Genomic DNA, 27,138 nt, shown 5'->3' with positions numbered 1-27,138 from the left:
CTGTCTTTGTCTCTCTTTCATCCTCTTCTCTTCTGCGCTGCAGGTTTTGGTGGCTGCATCAGGGATGTTAGATTCGCACGCGGGCCTGTCGTAAGCTTGGCGGCCGTGTCCAGCAGTGCTGTCAGAGTCAATCTGGATGGATGCCTGTCAGCTGACACCAGCGTTAACTGCAGGGGAAACGACTCCATTCTGGTGTACACGGGCAGAGACAGGAGCGCAGAGGACCTGACACTGCAGCCCTTCACGGGTAAAAGCAGCATCTGACCCCTTTTCACAAGCACATCCCCACCAGCGCGGTAGCCAAGTCAATGACCCGCAGCTATTTTGGCCTCGCGTTGCCTGCCTTGTCTCTGTGTCTGGCGATTGTTTGGCCTGATTTGTCCTTTCTGCTTGGGGTTTGTTATTGTAAAGACCAAACAGAAGAACAACATAATATGTCCAGCCCAGCGATGGGCGCAGACACGACACCAGGGGCGCAGAGAGGTCATATCTAAAACCGCTACTCCTGTCCCCTTCATCAGCAATACTGCAAAACTGTTGAGAACTGCACCTTAGCTAATGCGCACGGACAAATATAGCCGAGGTACCTCTCTTGTGAGTGATGGAGATGGATCGAGAAACAGTTTGTGGGTTACTGTGAGCAGGGTTACGCATCAACGAGGGAAACATTCAGGGAAATAACTTAAATTGTCAATACATGAGCATGAATGGTATACTGAATAGTAGGGAGAAAGTACATTTATTTTTAAATAGTTTTTTCTCTTTGTGTACAGAGTATTTGTACAGAGTGATGGCATCAGGAGAAGGAGGTTGGACAGCCGGGCCGTGGTAGCGGGGGCACAGCAGAGAGACTGGTAGGACAGGTGGCAATTGGCAGTCAAATATCAGCAGTTAGGCTTTGGATCTTACTGGATCCTACGGTCTGATGTATGCACTTGCCTTAATAAGGGTAAATATATATACAGTACATATAATCAACATTGATAATAAATCCAAATCAGCATATTATAATGATTTCTAAAGGGTCATGTGACACTGAAGACTACAGTAATGATACTGAAAATTCAGCAGTCACAGGAAGAAATTACATTTGAAAATATATTCAAATAGAAAACAGTTATTTTAAATTGTAAAAAATAATGTTTGACGATATTACTGTTTTTACTGTCATTTTAATCAAATACAGTAAATGCAGCCTTGGTTTCTTACACAAACATAAAAAAAACTTTTGAGCGGTAATTTACAGTAATCTTATATGTAATTAGGTAAATACATAAAGTACAGTTTATGTTCCCAAAAAATACAGTGTATTCTGGCTACTATTTGTACTTTACAGTCATTTATACTGAGCACACACACTCTTACTTCCTCACCTGAGACAAAAAAGGCCTACAACTTAGCCAGCACTACAGGCTCCATACTGATATTTGTTTGTGTCATAGTTTTCAGGCCAACCCATTTTATTCTTATCTGCACAATGTATGTAGCAGTCAAGGGGATGAGATGTGCTGGAAGATAGCTTATCGTGAAGCTCTCGGTGAGAGCATGCATCACACACACTGCCTTATTACAGATGAAGATGCTGTCTGGGAGAGAGAGAGAGATGGTGGTGGTGTCCTTATTGAGACAAAGAGGCTTAGATATGTCAAATAATGGTTAAATATTTCATTTAATTTCATTTAATTGTGCATATTAATTAAGCACAAAAAAACAGTAGACTTTGCAAGCTACATTGGGCTATGAAATATGACTTTATTTTAATGGTTATAAATGTGTATTTTTAAATGACATATTTGAAAGTTACTACAATGTAAATGGCCTGTTCCGACCCATTTTATTTATGTAAACTGATGCATTTTCTGGTTGATATTAAAGATACTGAATGAAAAATAGAAAACAGGATTTGATTTTATCCATCAGGAATAAGTTTGCTAAACCGTTGATCAAAAATAGCTATACTGTAGGTAATTCATAGTTAATTCGTTTTGAATAAAGATTAAGAAAGTAAATAGGGTCAATTTTGATTTAATTTTTAATTTATTCTGTCAGGCTTCTTTTTCGCTCTCTGTGTAGTTGCACATTTACTTCCTGCCATTCAATAGCAGTGTTGTTTGGTTAAGGAAACCTCAGTAATTTGTAATAGCAGCCCTGTTGGTACAGATGATGAATCACAAGGACTTCCTACTTAAATGTGTATACACCGCATTATAGGTCAGACCAGCTTTCCAGTGGTGGATATATCACACACGTCTGCTGTCTGGCTTGTTTTGACTGTATAAACGCGTGTTAAAGAGATTCTGTAGTCTGTGACACATCATAAATGATGCTTGTTGCATTTCTGCATATGTCTGACTGTTTTATTTATGCCCCCTAAAATGTGAATCCTGGAGAGAAAGCAAGCCGTCGCTTGATGGGCGTGAAATATAGCCCAGAATGAACGCTGGATGTACAGTCATATTAAATCAGTGCTGAAAAAGTTACAACTCTAATAAATTGTATTTATGCTAATGGTTAGATATGATTTACTGTGTCTATTAAAAGTAAAGAATGTGTGTGCTGCTTTTCTTTGGCCTGACACACACTTTCTCTCCTTCCCAATTGGATTCTCACACTCTCGTTCCTCTCCTCCCCCTTACTTTGCCCCTCTCTCTCTCTCTCTCTCTCTCTCTCTCTCTCTCTTTCTCCTGCTTTGCTTCTCCACGTGTCTCTCTCAACTATTATTTCCTGTACAGTTCCACAAAGTGTGCTGCCTCCCTCCAGAGTTGGGAGTGTAAATGTTTCCAGTGTGGAGGTGAGCTGGGAGGAGCCGGCGGAGGTCAGAGGTGTAATTGAGAATTACGTACTGAAAGCATACAGCCGGGACCGTCCCTCCTCACCCCCCATCAGCGCTACCTTCCCCCACTCTCAGAACCTGACAGGTAAGGGCCCCGCCATCCGCCTGGGGCTTGACTATGACACCTTTTAACCCTCATGTTCCGTTTGGGGTCTCAGAGACCCCTGGGCCATTTTAATAGCTTGAAAAACATACTTAACATTAAGTTATCAGGTTAATTCTTAATAAAGTCATGAATTTGAAGGGAAAATAACATGTTGATTTTGAATTTGCTATTATTTTAGCTGACCATAACCTGTGTGAAATGTTTAAAATACCTTTAAAAAATTAGTTCATCCAAAAAATGGAAATTGTCGTCTTTTTTTCACCCCAATAAAACATTCATTGTTATTAAATATTAGTAATATTTAGTATATTTAATTTAAAATTATAAAGTACTTTGTTAGTCACATCAAAATATCGTCATATTTTGTCATGCTTTTTAATTGGACATTAAAGTGCATTTTTTAAGTGTACTTAGGTGTGTTAAAAACATGGTTTCATAGTCATGAAAGTGACTTTAAGGATACTTGTGCACAGTTTGTTTTAAATATACCTTTAAGATGTAATGTACCCTACAAGTGCACATTAAATACAATTAAGCACACTTCTTTTTAACAAGAGGGAACATCATGTGGCTTCAGAAGACTCCGAATTGAGTGCACAAGTTTTATGGACCACTTTTTTTTTTCTTTTTGGAGCACGACAGTCCTTGGTCTCCATTCACTTACATTATAAAGAAGAAAGCAGTTTGCTAAACATCATTTGTTTGTGTTTTTTGGATGGCATAAAGTCATAAAAGTTTGTAACGACAAGAGGGTGTGTAAATAACACAATTCTTATTGTTTTGATGAACTGTCCCTTTAAAAGCAAAATGCATTAATGCTCCAGACGGTCTGTAGTCACGGCAGTGTTCCCTATGTGACATTGCAAGTTTATAGACTGAAAATCTGCTTGGTTACTTGAAATTACTTCAAAGAACAAATGAGGATCTTGAAACAACGATTACGTTCTCAGATGACCAATCACTGTGGCTATACTCTGTCTCCGGGCAAAGCGTAACAAGAAGACCTTTTTTTTCTTGCCTTGTTCTTGGCACGCTTCAACCTGCGCAAGCCTAAGCTGCACTAATTTATGATAGCCGTGACACCAAAAGCAGAATTACACAGGCAGATAAAAACTCCAAAAGCAAATGAGTGGGTAACGAGAGGAGAGCGGGTCAGGCTCTTAATTGAATTAAAAGACGTCTGACAAAAAAAAGTTACACTTACCTGGCCAATTATAGCTCGGCTGGGGTGTTTACCTTCCAACTCTTCCAAGATCTGTCTGCTACATGGATACAGTGGAAGCTAGCCAAAGATTCACTCATACACTCCATTAAAGGATCCTGCCTTTATTTTGGATGACAAATTAAAAAAATAAATCCAGTTTTAAAGTCTACAAAGGAATTAAACGCAGCACTTGCTGAGGTCGTCTGTTCTGATTCATAAATTATCACATAACTGTTATTTTTTTCAATATTTATAGTCTGAATGTTTGGTTTCTAAATGACACTAACATTTCAAAGTGCAAAGCTAATTGTGATTAACATAAAACATGTTTTTCTCATTTTTAATGTGCTGTTTACTTTAGGTAGGGTGTTTGTTGAAAATGAGGGACTAATTTTACTAACTTCCAAATGGTAGGTGAATATGTGTCAGAATATCAGTTGATTGGATGTATGTGACCTTATCAAAACAGACCAGCTGAGAACAAACATTACTGAACTGAGGCCACGTCTTTAATGTCTTCAAAAACAATCACTAATGGGTAAAAGTCCTGAGCAATGAATTAAAGTCAGAGGCATATTGATCACAGCAGGGCTGGATAGTGACTTTCATAGCGTGCAAGAAACCCCCTTTAAATAGCATCAGCCACTTTATCCATTAAATAACATCATTAGTGTCCTATATCCTGAATAGCAAGGCCGTATCACTTTCCATCCATCTGATTAATAGGAGATATTACTGTTTGATAATAAAGACCTTTTTTAATCCAGACCTATTATCAGAAGTGATGGTTATATTATGCTGTGTTTGAAAAGCCATTGCATTAAGTCTTTTAGGAAGAGGAGTTGGGGAGGCCCACTTTTTGAAATATGGAAGAGAAAAGAATGACATTTGCCTCTTGCTCTCTGAAACGTTCACTTCCTCTCTTCTTTCGCAGGCACTTTAAGTGGCTTGGCTCCTTTTAGCAGCTACAGTATTACCCTAACGGCGTGCACTCAGGCCGGGTGCAGAGAGAGCCCGCTCGCCACCGGCTTCAGCACTCCACAAGAGGGTAAAGTCATTTAGAAGGTCCTGACTCCCACATTTCTTTGATGAATAATAAAAGTGACGAGAGAGGGCTCAAATAGTGCCGAGCCATTTGCTTGAAAACTCCAAAATAATTTGATGACAAAGTGCAATGCCAGGCTGTAATTGCTCCGTCTTATTTATTTTTTTATTTCCCCGTCTCGTTCTTATTCCCGTTTTTGGAGAGAGTGGTTTTAGGAACAGGGGTAAGTGCGGGATTGAACTATTTCCCCTTTAATGGCATGCATCTTTAATAGCTGTAATGCAGATTAATGGGCTTTTTAATTGCTGTTACATTGTTCATGTGAGAGCCTTGTCTTAATGTAAGGCATCTGAAAGATTAATGAAAGCTTCTTCATTTCACTCAAGCAGAGAAGTAAATCTAAAGACAGTTTGGGCTAAAAAGAATTGATTGTGGAGCCGAAATGTATGAAATCGAGAATCAAGCGGCCCATTTCCACCGTTCTCATTCAATCTGGCGAGGCTCGCTCCTGTGGCGTGAGCGCACCACGGCAAACATCATTCCTCTCGCTTTCTTTCAACTCTTCCAGGCTCATTCTTTATTGCCTTCACATCTGTCTGACCGCACAGGCAAGACAAAGAACCTTCTTCCTCAGTCAGTGAGGAAAAAAATGTCATGTCTATTGACTGAGAGCCTTTTTCCTACATGAAACAGCAAGAATAAAGACAGATTAATTGTCAGCAGCAATTATTTTCTCGGTCTGATTGTAGAAATAGAGCCGGTCCCAAAATAAAATGAGCTAGTTTTTAGGCTGATATTTTCCGATTTCTCTCTTTTTGCAGTGAGTACAGAGGTTGAAAAATGTCGATAGCGTTTTAATCTAAGTTGGGCTAAATAGCCTTGTTTAAAGGATAGTATGACATTATGGGTCATCGCGGAGTGAAAAAATCGATCTGATGTGGACTTGATTATTAACCCAAATTACAGTATTGATTCTCCATGAGAGAAAATTTTAACATTGTTTTAATATCACCTACAGAAACAACTTCATTCTACTTTCAACTTACTCTTGATCAGAACACATTTGACCTAAATTGCTCATTGAGGCAGTCTTTGTCAGTCACAAATATGTTTCATTTGATTAGCGACCTGAAATGGTGCAAAACCTTAAATATATTTTTATTTTATTGTTTTCTTTAATTATTTCTAAAACATTGTAAAATATGAAAATCTTTATTATTATTATTATTATTATTTGTTATTTGACTAGTTTAAATAATTAATAATAATAATAATAAAAGATTTTCATATTTTAGTGTAATTTCAGACCTTTGGAATTCACCCCTACATTTTTAATATGCATGATAAAATTTTTATTTTATTGTATTTTATTTTACATGGTTGTCTCTACTAGTTAACAAAAGTAATTAACTCTTTGATCATTTTATTAATATCTTTTATCTAATAGCTCCAGAGGAGGTTCCTTCACCTGCTGCGATCTCTTTCCCCAACTCTCTGTCTGTCCGCTGGGACCCTCCACTCAAACCCAATGGCATCATCTCCAGATACACACTCTACAAAGACAATACTGTTGTGTACCAAGGCAACTTGACCAGCTTCAATATCACAGGTAAGCAAGACTTGAAAATACAAGACTTGCCTTTGCTAAGTGTCCAGTCAAGGTCACATATGCGTTGACTTGATCTGTGACCTTTACTCATTCGTTAAAGAAATGTTCTGGGTTCATTACAAGCTAAACTATACAAACAGCATTTGTGCCATAACATTGAATACCACCGCAGAACACTTTTTCCAGGAAATGCTCTTACTGCTTAATTTTATCCATGTTTATACATTAAATGCAAGAATTTAAAAAAGAAAACAAAAATAAGAGGTTGATTAGCATTTGAAAGACAAAAGAGCAACCTTCCCTGGGGGAGTTTCTTTGAATCATGTCATACATGTTATAACGGTCGTGTTGTAAGGATGAAATGCAGAGCCGGATGGAATTTGCTTATGATATCTTCAACAAAAATGTGCACAGAGCAAGTCCTGTTCCGATGTGTTACTGGCATTTTAAAGAAGCCACGTTTTTGTTATTTTTACCCCCTGTAGTCCATGTTAAAGGTATATTTAGCCAAAAAAACATTTTATACAACCAGTCACGTTTTTTTTTTTCACCACTAGAACTGAACAGGTTGTTTGGCACTGTACCATTTGGAGATCTACAGTATATGTATGCAGGGGCGGGTCTACGTGGTACCGCCCCCCCCCTGAAATTTAGCTGGCCACCCCAGGTGCCCCCCCCCACCAGATATCTTGCGATAGGCTTGTTTTTAGTATTTATAATTGCATCTGGCAGTGGCGGATCCTGGCATGTGTAGGCAGCTACCTAGGGCCGCTTTCTTCTCTTCTTTATACTTAATTTTAGGCGATTTCTATAGCGTGATCTTAATGACAAATGTCGAGAGCGCATAATGTTATGCGATCCATGTAATGCGCGAGCACGAATCTCCACTCGCACGCAGATTTCCTTCACTCACACAAAACTGGACGTGTGCTTTTAAATATACATGGTTCTTTTATGAATTGTCTCTCTCGCTCAGATATACATGTACGCTCAAACGTTGTCCCCGCATAACTGAATGAGGAGGGTTTTTTTCTAATTCAGTTAAAGAGTAGGCTTTTCTCACTAAATGGAAGCAAGCTGATTATAGTCAGCCTTCTCTAGTTATTTATTTTATTATTTAATACTTATTTTAGTTAAGTGCTTAAACTGTAAATATGCATTTATTAAATTATTTTATTTATTGTATTTTGTTGTTTTTGTATATAGTTATGCAATAAAAGTGAATCAACCAGGTTCCAGAAATAATCACTGAGGGTGCTTCTGACATTAGTGAGGGTGCTCTAGTCTTAATGCACATTTTCACATATTTTGTCCCATCTATTGCTATGGTTATCACTATGTCAATCACTGCTACTTCGAGAGCAAATCCCGCATAAATATGCGGATGTCATTCCCGAAAATTTGCAACGTATGTGTGGCTCAAAAACAAAGTTTACATTTTAAATGGATTATAAATGGATTATAAGCCTAGAAAACTCGCAAAGAGCGCTCTTTATACCCACTAAAAAGCTGTCACTCTTTGTTCATCGCGATCTCACAAAGTTCTGTTAGGACCAATGCATCTCACACTGCACAATTAATAAATTATTAGCAGCGTGTATACTGTATGTGATCATGAAAGGATTCGATTGTATAACTCAGCACGGAACAAAAACTGGTGTGTTGCAGCCTTTAGATATGAGAGAAACCCAGCATATTCATGAGGATGATGAAAGTGTTTTCACTTGAGTAAAGCCTTGAAGTCCCTTTAAGTGTTTTTATTTAATTGAATATGTACAATTTCTCATATGTTAACAAAATGTATTTGATTTTATTCAACTCAAAAATTTTTACTTAATCTATACATTGGGTTACATTGACAAATATTGCATTTGATAAGATAGCATTTGCAGGTTAGCACCTGTACCATAGTCCATAGACCCCCCGAACCGCCCCTGTATGTAATGGCGCTTTTCCACTGTGTGGTACGACTCGGCTCGGCACGGCTCAGTACGGCACGGCACGGCACGGTTTGCGTTTCCACTGCAGTTCAGTACCGCTTTAGAGTGGGCGGGATTATTCACATGTAGTTATAGTTGCGCCGCCTCGCCCCATCAAGCTCTCGCTGGATCCGCTCCTCTGCTATCAATGAGAGGAACGTCTGTTCTTCCGCAACAGACAACAAAACTTTTTGGTTGTTTAAAAAAAGGTGCGCTCATTCAAAACAGTTGCGTTCGATCCTTCGCTGGCTGTGCTGATTTAAACCTACCGGTTCTTTTGTGTTTGTGTCGCAAGTTCAGTGACGCAGGTAGTGACGATTCTCTCCGGCCAATCCGTGATCAGCAGAGTTTACACGTCACATTTTGGTAACAGTACGGTTCACTTGGAACCCCAACCGAGGTGGTACTAAAAAAAGTACCAGGTACTGTACCCAGTGGAAAACCCCCAAAAAGTGAGCCGTACCGAGCCGTACTGTGCTGTACCATGCAGTGGAAAAGCGCCATAAGTTACCTCTCTTATGACTGGCTAACATCTGTGTACTGGCCTAGTTCACACTCTTAATCACCAGGTAACTTTAGATTATTATTATTTTTTTTTTTTAGAAATTAGTTTGCAAATAAAGTGTCTAAGGACAGAAAAAAGTGTATCCTGTATCCATTTAATATGTCTCCTTTAAGCAACTCAAAAAACATACTCTCTTTAGTTTACCAGTTGTGATTAGAAATAAAAGAGAATGGAACAGAAATGTAAAAAAATGGAATGCAGAAGTCACAAGCTACCTTTTTATGAAAGAAGAAAAAAAGCATTCAGAGCACATGGTGGATGCATGGGCCAGATATGAACACGGGGAATGGCTGTCCATGTTCCTCTTGATTTAATCAAATCCTGCAGTGAATAGGTGGAGCAGATGCTCGGCTCTAAAGAGCGTCACTTCTATTTCTGTATTTCATCTTGCCAGTGGAGACAGGGCCAACAGCCAGCCATTGTTTGTTGTTTGTTTTCTTTTTTCTATTCCCTGTCTGCTCTTTTTGCGAGTAGCGGCAGCCCCTGCTCTTGGCGGTAGTGCACGAACATTGTGAGATGTTTTATTAAAAGGCTCCAATGCTCCAGCCGCCATTTGACCCGGGGTGAGAAGCATGCCTAAATGATATGGAGCCCCAAAAGGCCAATTTCAGGCAGTGTTTGCTAATCTGGTTTCCCAGTACAAATGATTAACAAATGATTCCAGCCATGTGGAAGCAGGGGCTGCTATGTGTGAGGAAGGGAGTTCCAGGAGCTCGCTGATCATCACAACAACATAAAGAACCCAAACATGTAAAAATACTTCAGTATGAGAGATTAGATCACATCTTTCAGGTCATATTGGAATTACATGAAGTGGTTGATCTCTGTAGGTTTGTGACCAATACAAAGTGACAAAAATTCAGACAGCTAGAATACACATGCCAACTAAAGATAATGAAATCATACTTTGTTTACAATCGCAGGTCATTTTAAAAGCACTGTAAGGTTCTAATATTTTGGTAAATATCACATGTACTGTATTGCAACCTTTGAAGCGTGCCGTTATCAGGCAGTGTTTGCTAATCTGGTTTCCCAGTACAAATGATTAACAAATGATTCCAGCCATGTGGAAGCAGGGGCTGCTATGTGTGAGGAAGGGAGTTCCAGGAGCTCGCTGATCATCACAACAACATAAAGAACCCAAACATGTAAAAACACTTCAGTATGAGAGATTAGATCACATCTTTCAGGTCATATTGGAATTACATGAAGTGGTTGATCTCTGTAGGTTTGTGACCAATACAAAGTGACAAAAATTCAGACAGCTAGAATACACATGCCAACTAAAGATAATGAAATCATACTTTGTTTACAATCGCAGGTCATTTTAAAAGCACTGTAAGGTTCTAATATTTTGGTAAATATCACATGTACTGTATTGCAGAGCTTTATTGATAATAGGGAGTTTGAATGGGAAACTCAGTATTTCCATCTATAAGTGCCATCTGTCGGCTGTTTTTGTTCAGACCAAAGTGAAAATCGACCCACATTTTTACCCAGCAAACAAGCAGTTGTAAATGTGAACTGGTGGATCAACAAGAAGCTAATGCTAATGCATTATACAAATCTAAACAACTAAGATACTAAGACATGTTTTAATGTTACTAAGTAATCTAATTGATTGATAATAATATAATAATTGATACTTTTGACTCATCACTTTTCTTAAAAATGGTTTAAAGGCTGAAATGTGAAGTTTATCATTTTATAAAACATTTTGTTTTGTGAAAACCTGTATCTGAACTGTAAATCATAATTTTTTTACAGTAATTTTACAGTTGAATATGTTACCATAGACATTGCCCTATCTTGCTGTTATGGTATTAATTGCATTTGTGCAGGTTATAAAAGGGTCTTAAAGTCTTAAATTTGATTTTAAAATTATACCCTGTTAAGTTAATTTACCATTGATAATTAAGTTGCATGATTATTTAAGGTAAAAAAAAGGTATTTAAAAATAGTTTAGAAATTTCACATTTATGTTTTAAAATGTGAAAATCTGTAGCACATTCTACATATCATTTGCATTAAACATTTTTCCAGATTCTTCTTCCTAAATACTTTTGTTTGTTTGTTTTGTATGACTTTGTTTCCCCTTGGAGCACATAAGAAGTTATCAAAATTTCATCAAAAACCTGATTTCATTCTTTTCAAAAAAGCATGGCAATCACTGGCTGTCAAGTTTATTCCTGCATTTTGTTTATTTAAATTAATTTGGGTCATCTTGTGAAAACTACAGTACTAGACTAAAACATCTTATCAACCCTTAAATAAATAAATACACATTTGAAAAAAAAGTTAAAAGTAAAAAAAAAAAAAAAAGCCTTGGAGTAAATTCACCCATAACAAGCAGGTGAACTGTACCACTGCATTAAACCTATTTTACTAAACTTAAGACAGAATAATACTTCTCTGTGGAATATTTATTTATTTTTATTCAATTATTATGGAATGTCTGTTTGTTTTTTGTAATCTTTTTTTGTTGTTGTTGTTGTTGTTGTTTTTACAGTTTTTCATAATTTTCTGGAGTAATAATGATGTTATCTTTCACCTGTCCAGGTGTTGGTGTATTCACTCCTCATAAATTGATGTTGAGTGCCTGTACTGAGGCAGCATGCACCAACAGTTCCCAGCTTTCACAGGTCAGTTGCCTCCCACACATGTAGAACCACCCATCCTGACTGTACTGGATGCCCGCAGGTTTTTTTGTATCTACTTTGTATCTATCGTACTTTTAAGCACTTTTGAGGCATGTGTTTTAGGGCAAAGTAGTTTTTAGGCTGTTTTCCACCCTCACTAGGTCGTCCTTGGACGACACGCACACATGCACACTAACGAGGCATGAACGGGAGTGAAGGTGGTCGTTCTCACCTTTTATATGACAATGTTTTATCAGAGCGATACGCTAATGAGATGATGGACATTTGCTCCCTGTGAGAGGACGAAACACATCTCAGGTCTTGTTATTCTTTACCATTATACTAAAACTAAGCTCCGCATGTCAAACCGTAACCCTCTGAAAATACAGTGTGACCCCTGTTTAAAAAAATAAGTCCACACCACAAAAATCTCACACTAGAGCGATTTATCTGACCAACCCGTATGTCAAATTTGAGAAGCTGTCCCTATCCACAGCATGAGTGCATTAATCAACTGAGTGTTTTCCATATAATCATAAAGTACGCCCCTTCCGCCAGTCATGCCATTGGCTGTTTGTCCTTATTGTCTTTGCGTGTCCTCTAGCTGCAGTTGAGCAACCAGGGGAACGGAGCAACAGAACAGGCCTTGATTTAGGGGCTAATGCTCAACTCCTGCACCCACGCTGGACCGTCTCATTGAACTGAATGAAAACGCACAGTCCGACCTTCTTCTGGCTTGTTTAGTTTGTGCAGAATTTTCTCCAGCATTTGACCCCCGCCGCTTGACTTCATGAGAGAAGAGGGGAAAAAAAGAGTCCGCACAAGACTCTTCCCAGCCGCTTGCACCCTGGGCCTATAGCAATCTATGTGAAAGCCTTTAGAGGTTCATCTTCAGCTGCCCTGTCGCCATCACTTAAGAACTATCCGGAGAGGGCACCATGCCACACAACAATGCGAGGGGACGAGGAGGGAATAGAAGAAGAGCGAGAGAGAACTATAAGGGAGTTAAGGGGCAATGGGGAAACTGAACTTATGTACTCTTTGTTTTAGGCCAAGAGAGATGACAGAAGCGCTCCGGCGCATTTCCCATCAGAAAGAAAATGTCATCACTTTACTGAATGATCACAGGTGGGGAGAGAGTGAGAAGGAGAGGGCCACGAGGAGAATATATATGTGAGCTGTCACCTACACCGTGGCAAAATCCACCACCAGTTCACTGCCATCAGAAAGCAGCGATTAAATTACTCACACCACTCCACCTTTACCGGGCCGATCGAGGAGGCCTGTAATATCCGGAGAGAGAGAGAGCTATCCTTTAGCATTCCCATTCATCTCAATGGCATTCGCTCGGTTGTCTCCCCGAAAGCCATCTTTGCTTAACGGTGCTCAGGATGTTTTGACCAATCAACTGAGCAGTAAATATGGCGAATGATGTCATGACAGTTGTGATTGTCAGTCCCAAACTCTTTACTAGCAACTATCCTGAGCTGTGAAGTCATGCTTTTATAAAGAATCTGGGGCTTCAAAATGAACTGGGAACTGGTAAAACCTCTACTAGAATATATCAAAATATAAAATATTTGTGTATATAATATAAATATAAATATAATGCATTATATAATATATTTAAATAATTGCTGTTTACAAATAATATACTAAAATAGATATCTTTAAGTAAATATATAAAAATATTATTTATGTACACTACTGTTCAAAAGTTTAGGGTTGAGATAAAAAAAAATGCTTTTATTCAGCAAGCGTGCATTAACAATAGATCAAAAGTGACCGTAAACATATATCTAATGTTAAAAAAGTAACAAACAAATGTTTTTTTGTTCTTTCTGTTCATCAAAGAATCCTGAAAAAAGGATATTGGTGGTAATATTTCCACCAAAATATTACACAGCACAATTGTTTTCTACATTGATAATAATCAATATTTGAATAATTAGTTGATTAATGAGGTTGATTAATTGGTTAATTAATTAGAATGATTACTGAATGACACTCAGCTTAGCCATCACAGGAATAAATTACACTTTAGAATATATTAAAATAGAAAACATTTATTTTAAATATTAATATTTCACAATATTACTGGTTTTACTGTATTTTTAATACATGAATGCAGCCTTGGTTCTTTCAAAATCATTAAAAATCCTATCAACCCCTAATATTGGGTTCTCACTTTTATAGACGTGGTGTATCTTGAACTGTCCACTGCTCGCCTTCATGGCGCCAGAGAGGACACCATTAGACTTTGGGCTCATACTTTAGAGAAGCTTAAAGGTTTATTAACTTGAATTAAGGAGATTCACCCCCCTCCCAAATACACACTTTCTGGTCTTGTTTTTTTTTTTCATTATTATTATTATTATTATTTTTTTTTATAAAATTTTTTTATTATTATTTTTTTTTTCATATACCGTTAGACTTTGGGCTCATACTTTAGAGAAGCTTAAAGGTTTATTAACTTGAATTAAGGAGATTCACCCCCCTCCCAAATACACACTTTCTGGTCTTGTTTTTTTTTTTCATTATTATTATTATTATTATTTTTTTTTATAAAATTTTTTTATTATTATTTTTTTTTTCATATATATTGATTTAGAGTCGTGTTTAAGGTTCCCTGTTTGGGTTATAATTGCCTCTTTTTTATTGACGTAGACTTCTTTCAGCGCTGTTCCAATTGTTTGTATGTCAAGATTTTTGTATGGGTATATATTTCTTTTTACATAATCTTTTGTACATGTATAGTCTTTGTACTTTGTATATTTTGGAGTATATTAGGTTTTAAATACACAATGATTCTTTTTTTAGGAACAAAACAAGCGGTGGTCTTTATGAGTAAGTAAATTAATCGTTCACTCAACTGAATGTTCACTTACTGTTTTTATGAGTAAGTCACTGGGATGTTCACTCAGTTTGTGAAAAAAAAAACTTTGATGCATTCAGGAATTAAATAAGGGTCTGTCCTATGAACGAGTCACTGAAGTGTTCACTCAACCAACACATTCAAAAACACTGATTCATTCTGGAATGTAAAAGAGAACTCTATTTATGAGTGAATCATTAGGTCGTCCACTCAACCAATTCGTTAAAAAACTCTGGAATGAAACAAGTGGCTGTCTTTGTAAGTGAATCATTCATTGAATCATTCGCTCAACCAACTGATGTTGGTCTCAACAAACGAAACAGATTTATGAGTGAATCACTGAGTCGTTCATGCAACCGATTTGTTAAAAACTCAGATTCATTCAGGAAGGAAAACAGGTGACTGTCTTTACAAGTGAGTCAACCATTGATTCATTCAGTTAACAGATTTGTTTATAAATAGTGATTCACTGAGTAACAAAATTTCATTACCGCATGTTGCTGGAATGGAGACACGCAGCAGTTAGATTAGCTTTGGCATTATTTGAAACTATACTATTGTATCTAAAATGTAAGTCACTCAACAATAACTTGTTCACACCCACAATAGTGCTGTTGGTCAAAATTTCACCACAGCTGCAATAACTTGCGGCACGAGGCAAGTGTGATATTACTTGAGTATGATTTTGTATGTATATGAAAGCCAATACAATATCGTCATCATGTGTCTCACTTTCGTGTTGATGAACGCCTGCATATTGGACAGTTGGAGGCTGAGGAGGAAGCGCACAAGATGGATATTCCCCTCCTTCACTGCCAGGTGAAGAACTGTCTTGTTGCTTTTGATTTCCTGAAAAAGACAAAGGTATACTTGTCAACAAAGTGAAACTGAAGCAACATCAAACCAAGTGTGCCATGAATGAGGTTTCCTCCTTTTGCGGCAGTCTGAAAACGAAACCGCTCTATATGGAACAATGACAAAATCATTTGTTTGTCTGTCTGTCAGAAAGGAACATTTGGGAAATATATTGTTTCTTTTCCTATATGTCGGAAATCGCTACCGTAATTTGGAAATGTCAGTATCCGTGATTTGTTTGTTACTAACTTGGGGACAGTAGAAGATATTAAATAAATGTATACTTATATTTGGCAATGATGAATTAATATTGATCCATTACAGTGCCAATAAATTGACAATTATATTTAAAACCTTACAAAATATTTATATTTCAAATAAATACTGTTCTATTCTTTAAATAATTCTGAAAAAATTTAGCACTCTTTCCACCAAAATATTACACAGCACAATTGTTTTCTACATTGATAATAATCAATATTTGAATAATTAGTTGATTAATGAGGTTGATTAATTGGTTAATTAATTAGAATGATTACTGAATGACACTCAGCTTAGCCATCACAGGAATAAATTACACTTTAGAATATATTAAAATAGAAAACATTTATTTTAAATATTAATATTTCACAATATTACTGGTTTTACTGTATTTTTAATACATGAATGCAGCCTTGGTTCTTTCAAAATCATTAAAAATCCTATCAACCCCTAATATTGGGTTCTCACTTTTATAGACGTGGTGTATCTTGAACTGTCCACTGCTCGCCTTCATGGCGCCAGAGAGGATACCGTTAGACTTTGGGCTCATACTTTAGAGAAGCTTAAAGGTTTATTAACTTGAATTAAGGAGATTCACCCCCCTCCCAAATACACACTTTCTGGTCTTGTTTTTTTTTTCATTATTATTATTATTTTATTTTTTTTTATAAAAAATTTTTATTATTATTTTTTTTTCATATATATTGATTTAGAGTCGTGTTTAAGGTTCCCTGTTTGGGTTATAATTGCCTCTGTTTTTTATTGACGTAGACTTCTTTCAGTGCTGTTCCAATTGTTTGTATGTCAAGATTTTTGTATGGGTATATATTTCTTTTTACATAATCTTTTGTATATGTATAGTCTTTGTACTTTTTATATTTTGGAGTATATTAGGTTTTAAATATTGTTTTGTGTATTACGGCCATTCACCCTTCAGTTTAACTGATTAGTTTTAACCAAATTATTATTATTATATTTATTATATTTTTTATATATATACTTCTATTTCATTTATCATGTTGTTGTTTTTTGTTTGTTTGTTTGTTTCTGTTGCAAAGCTGATTGTTTGTCTGTGTTATTCTGTATATTAAATAATGTCAAAACAATAAAAAAATTGATAAAAAAAAAATCCTATCAACCCCTATCTTTTTTTATTTTTTATTTAAATATATCTCATCAGAATACTTTTAAATGGTTTTCACTGGAGAAAGTTGGGTTTTTGTCACTGTGTAGTAACAGCATCTTCCAGTAGGGGTTGATGGGAGCTGAGCTAACCAGCAAAACCTTGACCCCTTGGATCCACAGCATTCCCTCTATCTCTCGTCTTCAGCAGTGTAGCAGCCCACCTCAACAGCCTTCATTCAATTATGCTCGTTTCAGACATTGAAGAAGGAAAAAAATACAAGCCCATTCTTTTTATTCTCCTGCTACCTCTGTATTAATGGCAGTGGAGAGCTTGTGATCTCTGTAAGCCATTTATTAAAAAGATGTATATGACCCAATTTGTCTCATCACCGATTTTCATAACTTCATTATGTATCTGCTCTATCCTGACGGCAGCGCCTCAGAGGGAAACTCACCTTATTTATTGTCTTCATCCGCCAAGAGGGGGAAATGGTTATTGCTTTATTTCCATTGGATATTTCAATTTGAATAGGACAAGAAGCTGCAATGATGATAGAGGGAGAATGAGAGTGAGAGAGAGAGAGAGAGAGAGAGAGGGTGGGGGGGGGGGGGGGGGGAATTTGATTTGAGGGAGGGTGGGGGGGGGGGGGGGGGGGGGGAGGCAGAATTGTAATTTGACATTACAGATGATATCTCTCTCCCTCTCTCTTTTTTTCTCTCAGGGTCTAATTGTACATACAGTGCCTTTGAAAGGTATTGCCTTGTTAGCAGAATCGTAATAGGAGAGGGTGAAGGATCATATGTGTTCAATACTCTTTTGTTGTGTTGCGATTTGCCTGTGAGAAAGGTTGCGAGACCCCGGACTGCAGGATATGCACAAATAGAATATCAGCAGAAACACGCTGCGTGAAAGTATACGGCACCTAGAATAAATGTTATTAATAATTCTCACAGTAAGACATTAACTTCTCACTACCTTTACAGTGATGTTCAAAAGAAGAGTTTCAAAATGTGCAATTATGTGGTTCTGAGAGTTTATTTTCAAACCAAAATTAACCAAACTTCATCGTGTTGCCGTAATAACTGAATAGCAAAGATATTTTAGATTCATATAAAAAGAACATTAGCCCAGAACATGAATATTTATATATTTTATATAGTGCATGTATACAATGTTAATATAATGTAAATAATGCACCAAAGTGTCAGCAAAACATTATTTAAATTTTTGATTATTATATTATTCAGAATTTAAAGAAATACACAGACACCATGTGATGATGTGTATTTTTTGCATTATACCCACAGTTTGCTCAAAAATAATGTTTGCTTTGTTCAAGTATTATAATTGATTAAAATGCCATATTATTAATACTATATCCAACTGCTTATCAATTATGCAATGAAATGTCTTAATGGCCGTTGTTGTTTGCCATTTAAAATGCAATTGAATTTATGCCTAAACCAAATTAATCACAATAATGAATAAGGTCACCTGCAGGTGTGTTTGCTCCGTGTGGACCAGGAGGCCCTTGTGAGCTTCGTACTAAATTAAGGAAACAAAGAGGGTCGGAGAAACATCAGGTCAAACTCATTGCACTTAGACGCTTGATGATTCCTCTCATCACACAGGAGGTTACTGTCCTATTTCCCTCTTAAAACAACAAAGATGATTTAAGCTCATGTCTCAGTCTTGCCACCATTACCTTCAACAGGGACATTGTCTCCTCTAGACACTCAACTCTTCGTTTTAGGATTCAGACAGACGTGCCACTCAATTCTGACAGAGATATAAGGGTAATTTTACAAAATGGGTGCTATTTGTGTTCTTCATAAATGTGCGAAAAAATAATCATAACAATAAACACTTTTACTGTGTTAATATAGGCGTTTTACTCAAAACACCAAAGCAAATCAAGTAACGTAAATGTATTTTGTCCTTTTTTTCTTTTTGTTGGGTCTGTCCTTGTCTTGTGTTTCTAATTTCTATTTATGTATGAATTAATGTGAAATACATAGAAATAAAATGCTAGTATATTGTCTTTGTTTTTTCTGTTTGTTTAGATTTTAGTTGATGATGTGTTATTTAAAAGTTTAAAGCTGTCCGTAGGTCGTTGCCGTCCTACTAACTTTTCCATATTTTCCCTTCTTTAAAGTAATATAAAGTAAAATAAAATGTAAGATGTAATCATCTTTTTCTAGAAGTGAACTCCTCAAAATGTAATTAAATTAAATTAATATTTCTCTTTTTTACCACTGTGTTTTGTTAAGAGTGTCAATAGAGAACAGTCATAAAATGTCAACATTGTTATCTTGATTTTATAAAGTAAACCACTGACTGAAAAGTAGATTTTTGTAGAAATATCTACTGTAGATATTTCTACTGATTTAAATATCTACTGATTTTTGTAGAAATATCTATATCAGAAATAGCTACTGAACAGTTTCATGACCTTTTACAGGGCTAGTAATGTCAAACAATACATCTGTCAGCCCTGTTACCTAATAGAAGAATATTTACAAAATTGTACTTTAATCATCTCCAAATCAGAAAAATGCCTCTGAAACAATCAGACATGAACAACAAAATACACACAAAGATGAAGAACTCTTTCTCTAAGTTTTTCTTTCTCCTCTCAGTTGTCCTGTGTGATTCTGTCTTTCAGATAGATCCCTCAGTAGATAGCATTGTCCTCTGTTCTAAATTTAGCCATTAGAAAGTCAAGCTAGAGAGTGAAATGCTCACCCACCAGGCTTTCCTATTTCTGTCCTCACATCCTTGGACAGTTATCATGATCAGGCTTTTTAGACTCTGTCCGGGTTCTGGGTGGTCCACTGGTTTACCTGCGACTACAGTTGCTGCTGGGCGTACATGCAGCTCTCACAGGGGACGTACAGGGGTCATGTGACAGGATATCAGACTCCGTGATTTGTCTCTGGTGTTCTTCAGGTGGGCTGCTCCAGTGGAGGTGAACGGCCTGCTGGAGTTCTACACGCTGTACTAGTCTGCCTTAGGAGAAGAGCCGGCCGTCGTCTATAACAGCTCTGAGCTTTTTGAGGATTATACAGTGCGGAACCTCGTCCCTGGATCAACCTACTTGTTTCAGATAGCAGTGTGTTCCTGCTCACTCTTTCACCATACACACATCTAAATGAGAAAAGCAGAATATCATCTCATTGTGACTTTCAGTTAATTTTGTCTTTAGTAAATTTATTAGAATGAGGCTTTAAATAGGCATATTGAATTTTGTATAAAATGACCAGTCATGCTTGAGAAGTGGGACAAAACAGAGTGCAAAATTGAACAAATAAAACCTTGCACTCAGACAAATGAAACTACATTTATGTATCTTATATGTACTAAGCTACTGAACTATGCTTTGATACAACCTCCCAACTTTTCTCTTTTTTAACAAAATGTGCTTTTTTTTTTACCTTGGACTGTGTAATATAATTTCAACTTTATCTTTAACAGCATTCAAGATGTTTTTAACATTTCAAACACATTCTCGTGTTAGCAGACAGATTACACTTTCACATGTGACCAACAATTCCACAACAAATATAAAATATCATAATGAAATATTGTGGCAAGGGGGTCCTTTAGAGTGACAGCTGCCCCTGATATTCCCTGATTTTATCAAAATTGTATTGAATGTCTGACGGTGTTGACAAAAAGTGGGGACAACTGTGTCATTAAACAACCTTGCTTTGATAGGAGATATTATTAAGTGATGCTTTTGATAAAACAAGCTCTTTTTCATCATTAAAAAATCATTTGTATCCATTTTATTGCATATGAATGATTGAACCCTTCACTGTGGACACTGTTTTAGACGTAGTAAGAGGACAGTAAGAAACAGATTTGGTATAATAATGAGAAAACTAAATTGAAGGTGATAATTGTGTTAAATACATTCTATTATTAATCCCTCATGACATTTAAAAATGAAAATATTTTTATTTTTAAACCTAATAGAAGTTACCCTTGCTGGACCTGTTTTGTCCCATGACTCAAGAATGACTGGTTTATCACTTCAGCACACAAACTTTAAACTTTCATTACTCACCGATTCAGACCTTTAAACATAGCATACCAAAGACTTTCATTTGAATTGTATTCATTTATTTTTTGTTTTAAGAAACTCATATTATTTCAATTTTATGTAATATAATTTTGAAAATCATATAAAAAACATGTATTATTTATATACCAAAGAAACTAATAATCATTTAAATTATTACAGAATACCACCAGTTTTTATTATTATTATTATTATTATTTATTTCTCATCTTATATCACTTTTTATTTTGTTTTAATTATTATTTGTATACTCTACCTATATGTGGTTCTGCTATATTTTTCTTTTTGTCTGTTTAATTAATAACAAATTATATAAAATTATTGCACAATATAGAAGTCATTTTGAAGTGTGCTACCTTTTTCATATTTTCTGTGCTTATTTTTGAAAAAATGCTGGGTATACATTCTAAAAAAAAATCTGATTGGAACAAGGTAAAATGTGTTAAAATCAGCATACAGACATAAAACTTTCTTACTGCCTGTTGCTTATATTATTTACACTGATTTGGATATATAGCAAGATAATCAACTTTGTAAATGTAATAATCATTTAAATTATTAGAGAATATAAAAATAAATGTTGCTTGTGTATTTATGTAGTATTTAGTATTAATACTTACTTAGCAAGACTAGACTGGATCTGCTGAATTCTTTTCCAATTTTTAGGGCTGATTTTAAGGGAATATCTCAGAATTCCCTTGATAAATGGGCTAAATGGAGCTGAGAGTACTACAGTCTTCTAATTCATCTAATTAACCAAATAAAAAAATACACTTACAAGGAAGAGATATATGTCAAACTTAGCAGAGACTGTCTGACACTGATGTACTTTTATTTTTAAACCTAATAGAAGTTACTCTTGCTGGACCTGTTTTGTCCCGTGACTCAAGAATGACTGGTTTATCACTTCAGCACACAAACTTTAAACTTTCATTACTCACCGATTCAGACCTTTAAACATAGCATACCAAAGACTTTCATTTGAATTGTATTCATTTATTTTTTGTTTCAAGAAACTCATATTATTTCAATTTTATGTAATATAATTTTGAAAATCATATAAAAAACATGTATTATTTATATGCCAAAGAAACTAATAATCATTTAAATTATTACAGAATACCACCAGTTTTTTTATTATTGTTATATTATTATTATTATTATTATTATTATTTATTTCTCATCTTATATCACTTTTTATTTTGTTTTAATTATTATTTGTATACTCTACCTATATGTGGTTCTGCTATGTTTTTCTTTTTGTCTGTTTAATTAATAACAAATTATATAAAATTATTGCACAATATAGAAGTCATTTTGAAGTGTGCTACCTTTTTCATATTTTCTGTGCTTATTTTTGAAAAAATGCTGGGTATACATTCTAAAAAAAATCTGATTGGAACAAGGTAAAATGTGTTAAAATCAGCATACAGACATAAAACTTTCTTACTGCCTGTTGCTTATATTATTTACACTGATTTGGATATATAGCAAGATAATCAACTTTGTAAATGTAATAATCATTTAAATTATTAGAGAATATAAAAATAAATGTTGCTTGTGTATTTATGTAGTATTTAGTATTAATACTTACTTAGCAAGACTAGACTGGATCTGCTGAATTCTTTTCCAATTTTTAGGGCTGATTTTAAGGGAATATCTCAGAATTCCCTTGATAAATGGGCTAAATGGAGCTGAGAGTACTACAGTCTTCTAATTCATCTAATTAACCAAATAAAAAAATACACTTACAAGGAAGAGATATATGTAGAACTATTGCAGAGCTGTTTTTATTTTAAATCTTTTTAAAGCTTGTTTATGTTTTATGTTTGACTGATGATGCCACTTAAAGTTTGTCTTTTGACCTGCAGGCTTGCACGGGAGGTGGGTGTACCCTCAGTGACCCCAGATAGATAGATAGATAGATAGATAGATAGATAGATAGATAGATAGATTAATTGATAATTTATTAATTTATTACAATGTTCACTATTTTTGAGGTGAAGTGTTGGTTTAGACCAGGGGTGGCGAACGTCGGTCCTGGAGAGCCGCAGCCCTGCAGAGTTTTGCTTCAACCCTAATCAAACACACCTGAACAAGCTAATCAGAATCTGAAAGGTTATTAGGAAGCTACAGGCAGGTGAGCTTTAATTAGGGTTGGAGCTGAGCTCTGCAGGGCTGCGGCTCTCCAGGACCGGAGTTCGCCACCCCTGGTTTAGACAGTTAAAGGGCCTCTAATATGGTCTGATATATTCTGATATATGATAAAGTATATCAACTTTTTCAGAAATTGTGTGGAGAAATTATTAAAATTATTGCCTATTATTATTAAATTACTATACTTAATTATACCTATTAATCGTCTGCAGATATAAACTGTAATTTTAGTCCAACTGATTCCAAATAAATTGTACAATAAATGATAAATGTTATAATAAATACTCCTGTAATAAATATTATATTATATTATATTATAATTAAACATGATTTAAGTAAGGCACAATTGATTGAACACCAGATTATGTAGTTAAATTGTTTATTTAATTAATAATATTTTTTTTACATTGTATATTTTGAGGAATTTTCAAAGCTTTCCACATTTTCAAGAACTGAATTAAAAAAATAAATAATTTTTTTAAATAAAAACTTGATCTTGTCTGAATGTTAAATGTTAAAATAAACATTTTAATGACATGCTATTTTTTAAAACACAAAATTAGTGTGCACTAAATTAATGACACAATCGAAACGTATGGATCAAATCTCCTTTTAGCAATGATTATAGAAAACACACAGCTTTTATTATTTAACATATTTTCCATCTTAAGACCTACTCGGTGTATTATTATAAAATTGTTACAAATTCAAATTTAAATAAATGCACAAATATTAAGTATTTATTTCATATATTATTATAATACATTAAATAAATATATTTGTGCATTTTTAGGCTTATTTAAAGCTCAGTGTAATTGTTCATATTATTTCGCTGCGCACTGGGCCAGGCTGAGTTGTCCTTCTTGAACCTTTTAACTGACCGGTCCATCTTGAGGGGTGTGTCCCGTGAGCAGCTATAAAGAGAGCAGGAGCAATATATGGCTGTGTTTACATGTTTTACAGCACTCTTTCCCTAATGGTCGGCTTTAACAGAGGGCTTTAAACAGAATGGCCAGTTTAGGGCATGTGAGGAAATCAGTGGAGCAAACAGTATTTGGGTATAAAAATGTGTCTTGGAATAAGGGTTCGTGATGGAGGGAGAATTTTAGCCTTCATAGCAGAAGTACAGTGAATGCCATGTGTTCTTTTTGATTTTTAGCTATTAATTAATTTATTTTTAGTTTATTTTGGTTGATGTTTAGGTTATGTCCTTAAAGGCGATGTATGTTTGACTGTAGTCAACAATTATTTTGGTACTTTAGGGACATCTATTGCATTCTCGATTATGCAAGAGGTTTACATGTCTAGCACAACCTGTATTCCCATGTACGCAATCACACAGCTATCGCCCATATGCCAAACGTGTATTAATTTTCTCTTCACAGTTGTGATAAGCAGCTATGGTCTCTGGATGAATGGCATTCTGGTACAGAATTCATCCCTTATGGGCTTCGAGGTCGGTGATCTGTCCCCATGGAGCCTCCACAGCTTCCGTGTGCAGGCCTGCACGGCTCAGGGCTGCGCTCTGGGGCCCCTGGTGAGAGTCCACCACATTTACATTATGTTAATGCCTCCTCTGCGTGTCAGATGGCAGCTCAACATCATAAAGGTGATCGATTCACTCTGTTCAATAAAGCACCTTCTGCTCACGCTTGACATTTGGTATAAATGCCACTCTGGGCTGGTTACTGCTTTGATGGGCCATATTTGGGCATTTTTCCAATATGCGTGCAATATTTAGTCAAATGGCCAGTTCTGCAGACACAGCAAAAGTTGGAGCAAGCAGCGAGAGGTTGAGTGGCTGTGGTGTCGGGGTAAGAAGTATCTGATCATTCAGTGGACAGATGGTGGGGAAAAAGGTGCAGGCAGTGAATTTTTATTTATTTAAAATTTTTGGTTTGTTTTGTTTTTTTATTAAAATAATGTATCTTAACGCTATCTCAAAGTATGGAATTTTAAGTACGTTTAATATAAAATTTCAGTTCAGACAGTGACAATTGTGGCTTCAACCTACACTACTATTTAAGTTATGGGTCAAGATTTTTTTTATGATTTTTAAATGTCTCTTTTGCTTATTAAGGCTGCACTTGATCAAATGTACAGTAAAAAAAAGTATTTTATGATCACAAAAGTAAAATATTATTAACATTTAAAATAACCTTTTTTAAAAAAAAATTGGATTTTGTTGAGAAATATAAAGTTAATTTAAAAAAAAAAATTTGTAACAATGTGTCTTTGCTGTTACTTTTGATCAATTGAATGTGTCTTTGCTGAATAAAATTATTAATTTAATTTAAAACAACAACAAAAATTTTTACTGATCCCAAACCTTTGAACAGTTTATTTTACTACAGTAATGTGATTTTCTTTTCAAGTTAATTGCAATATTTAACAAAACCCGTTTTGTTTTTGTTCTTTTTCATTTTGTTTCACATGGACTATTGTAATGTCAGTAGAAAAACAAAATTATTTAATACAGAGATCTAATTATTACATTTTGATTGAATAAAGACAAACTATTTTTGACTAACATGCACTGATGAATAGAAAGTAAATAGGGTCACTTCATAATAATGCATTTCATAGATATAATATTTGTACAAAATTTTAGGGATGCACCGATATGAAAATTTTTGCCGATACCGATAACCGATTATTCTTTATATTTGAAAGCCGATAACCAATATGTTGGCCGATAAATCTATATCCAAATTGTTATATACTTGAGAGCCTGATTACAAAAAAGGTCTCATCATTAAAAGCCACATCCCAAACACTTCAACAAAAGCAGCCTAGTTTGAACGGTGTACGTTTTAAAAATATTTTTACTCTCCCATTACCAAATTTAGTCATAAAAAGTCTTACAAATAAATAAAATAATGCATAAATAATGCAAACAAGTCACTGGACATCATTACACGTGTAAAGAATCAAAATGAATGCGCCATAGATCAATAAAACGGAATAGCCTCTGCACGGACAATAATTAAATGATTTTAATTACTAAACCATATTGTTGATGAAAATAATAAGAGAAAAATGGTACTGGTATCGGTATCGGGCCCGATACTGAGCTCCTGTACTCGTACTCGTTAAAATGCCCCGATACCAAACGCTGAGACCACACAGCATGTGATAAGTGCCATATTCAGACAAAGAAACATAGACAACAGAACAACAGGCAGCAGAATGGAGTTAAGGCTGTCTACTACGAAATATATGTATGCAATGAATATAACGTTAAACATTCAGTATTAACGCCTGTATAGCTGATGTGCGCGAGCTGAGCTAAACAAAGCACGCTGAGTGGATTGAGCGCGCGGCGGCGCAGATGCGCGAGCTTGTCGAGTGAATATATCTTTCTCACAGACATCACTGGAAAGTTTGTAGTTCGGTCGGATATGTCAAAAACAAGTAAGTAAAACAATGCACAAGTTACTTAACGGTAGGGGGAGAGAGAGAGAGAGAAGAGAGCGCGCGCGCACTTTTGTTGTGTGATCGTTGATGTTTGCTCACTTAGCACGCATCATTTGGATTCAAACTAAATCGTAAAAGTAAGACCATTTATAGGGGCATTCACTATAAACTATTTATTTTCAACCTTAGGTATACACGACTTTCTGGCGAAAGTGAAACTAACAGCCTGTGTGAAATGCGCAAGGCTGTACTACTGTCCTCTCAATCTGCACCAGTACAAATACGTGCACTCCTTGCGCGTGTTTTGCTTGCTTGAGCGTTTCTGCATTATATGAGTTGCTTTGGAATATAAATTGCAGCACGTTTCAGATGAAAAAACGCGA

At 35.6% G+C, this 27,138-nt stretch overlaps 1 pseudogene; it reads left to right on the top strand.

The window, feature by feature from the left end:
• LOC107590940 (usherin-like) overlaps nt 1-27,138 on the top strand; it is a 257,040-nt pseudogene that overhangs the window by 103,656 nt on the left and 126,246 nt on the right.

The sequence above is a fragment of the Sinocyclocheilus grahami genome, unplaced genomic scaffold, assembly GCF_001515645.1.
Source record: "Sinocyclocheilus grahami isolate Dianchi unplaced genomic scaffold, SAMN03320097.WGS_v1.1 scaffold134.1, whole genome shotgun sequence".
Lineage (NCBI taxonomy): Eukaryota > Metazoa > Chordata > Actinopteri > Cypriniformes > Cyprinidae > Sinocyclocheilus > Sinocyclocheilus grahami.
This window is presented reverse-complemented; position numbering and strand designations above follow the sequence as displayed.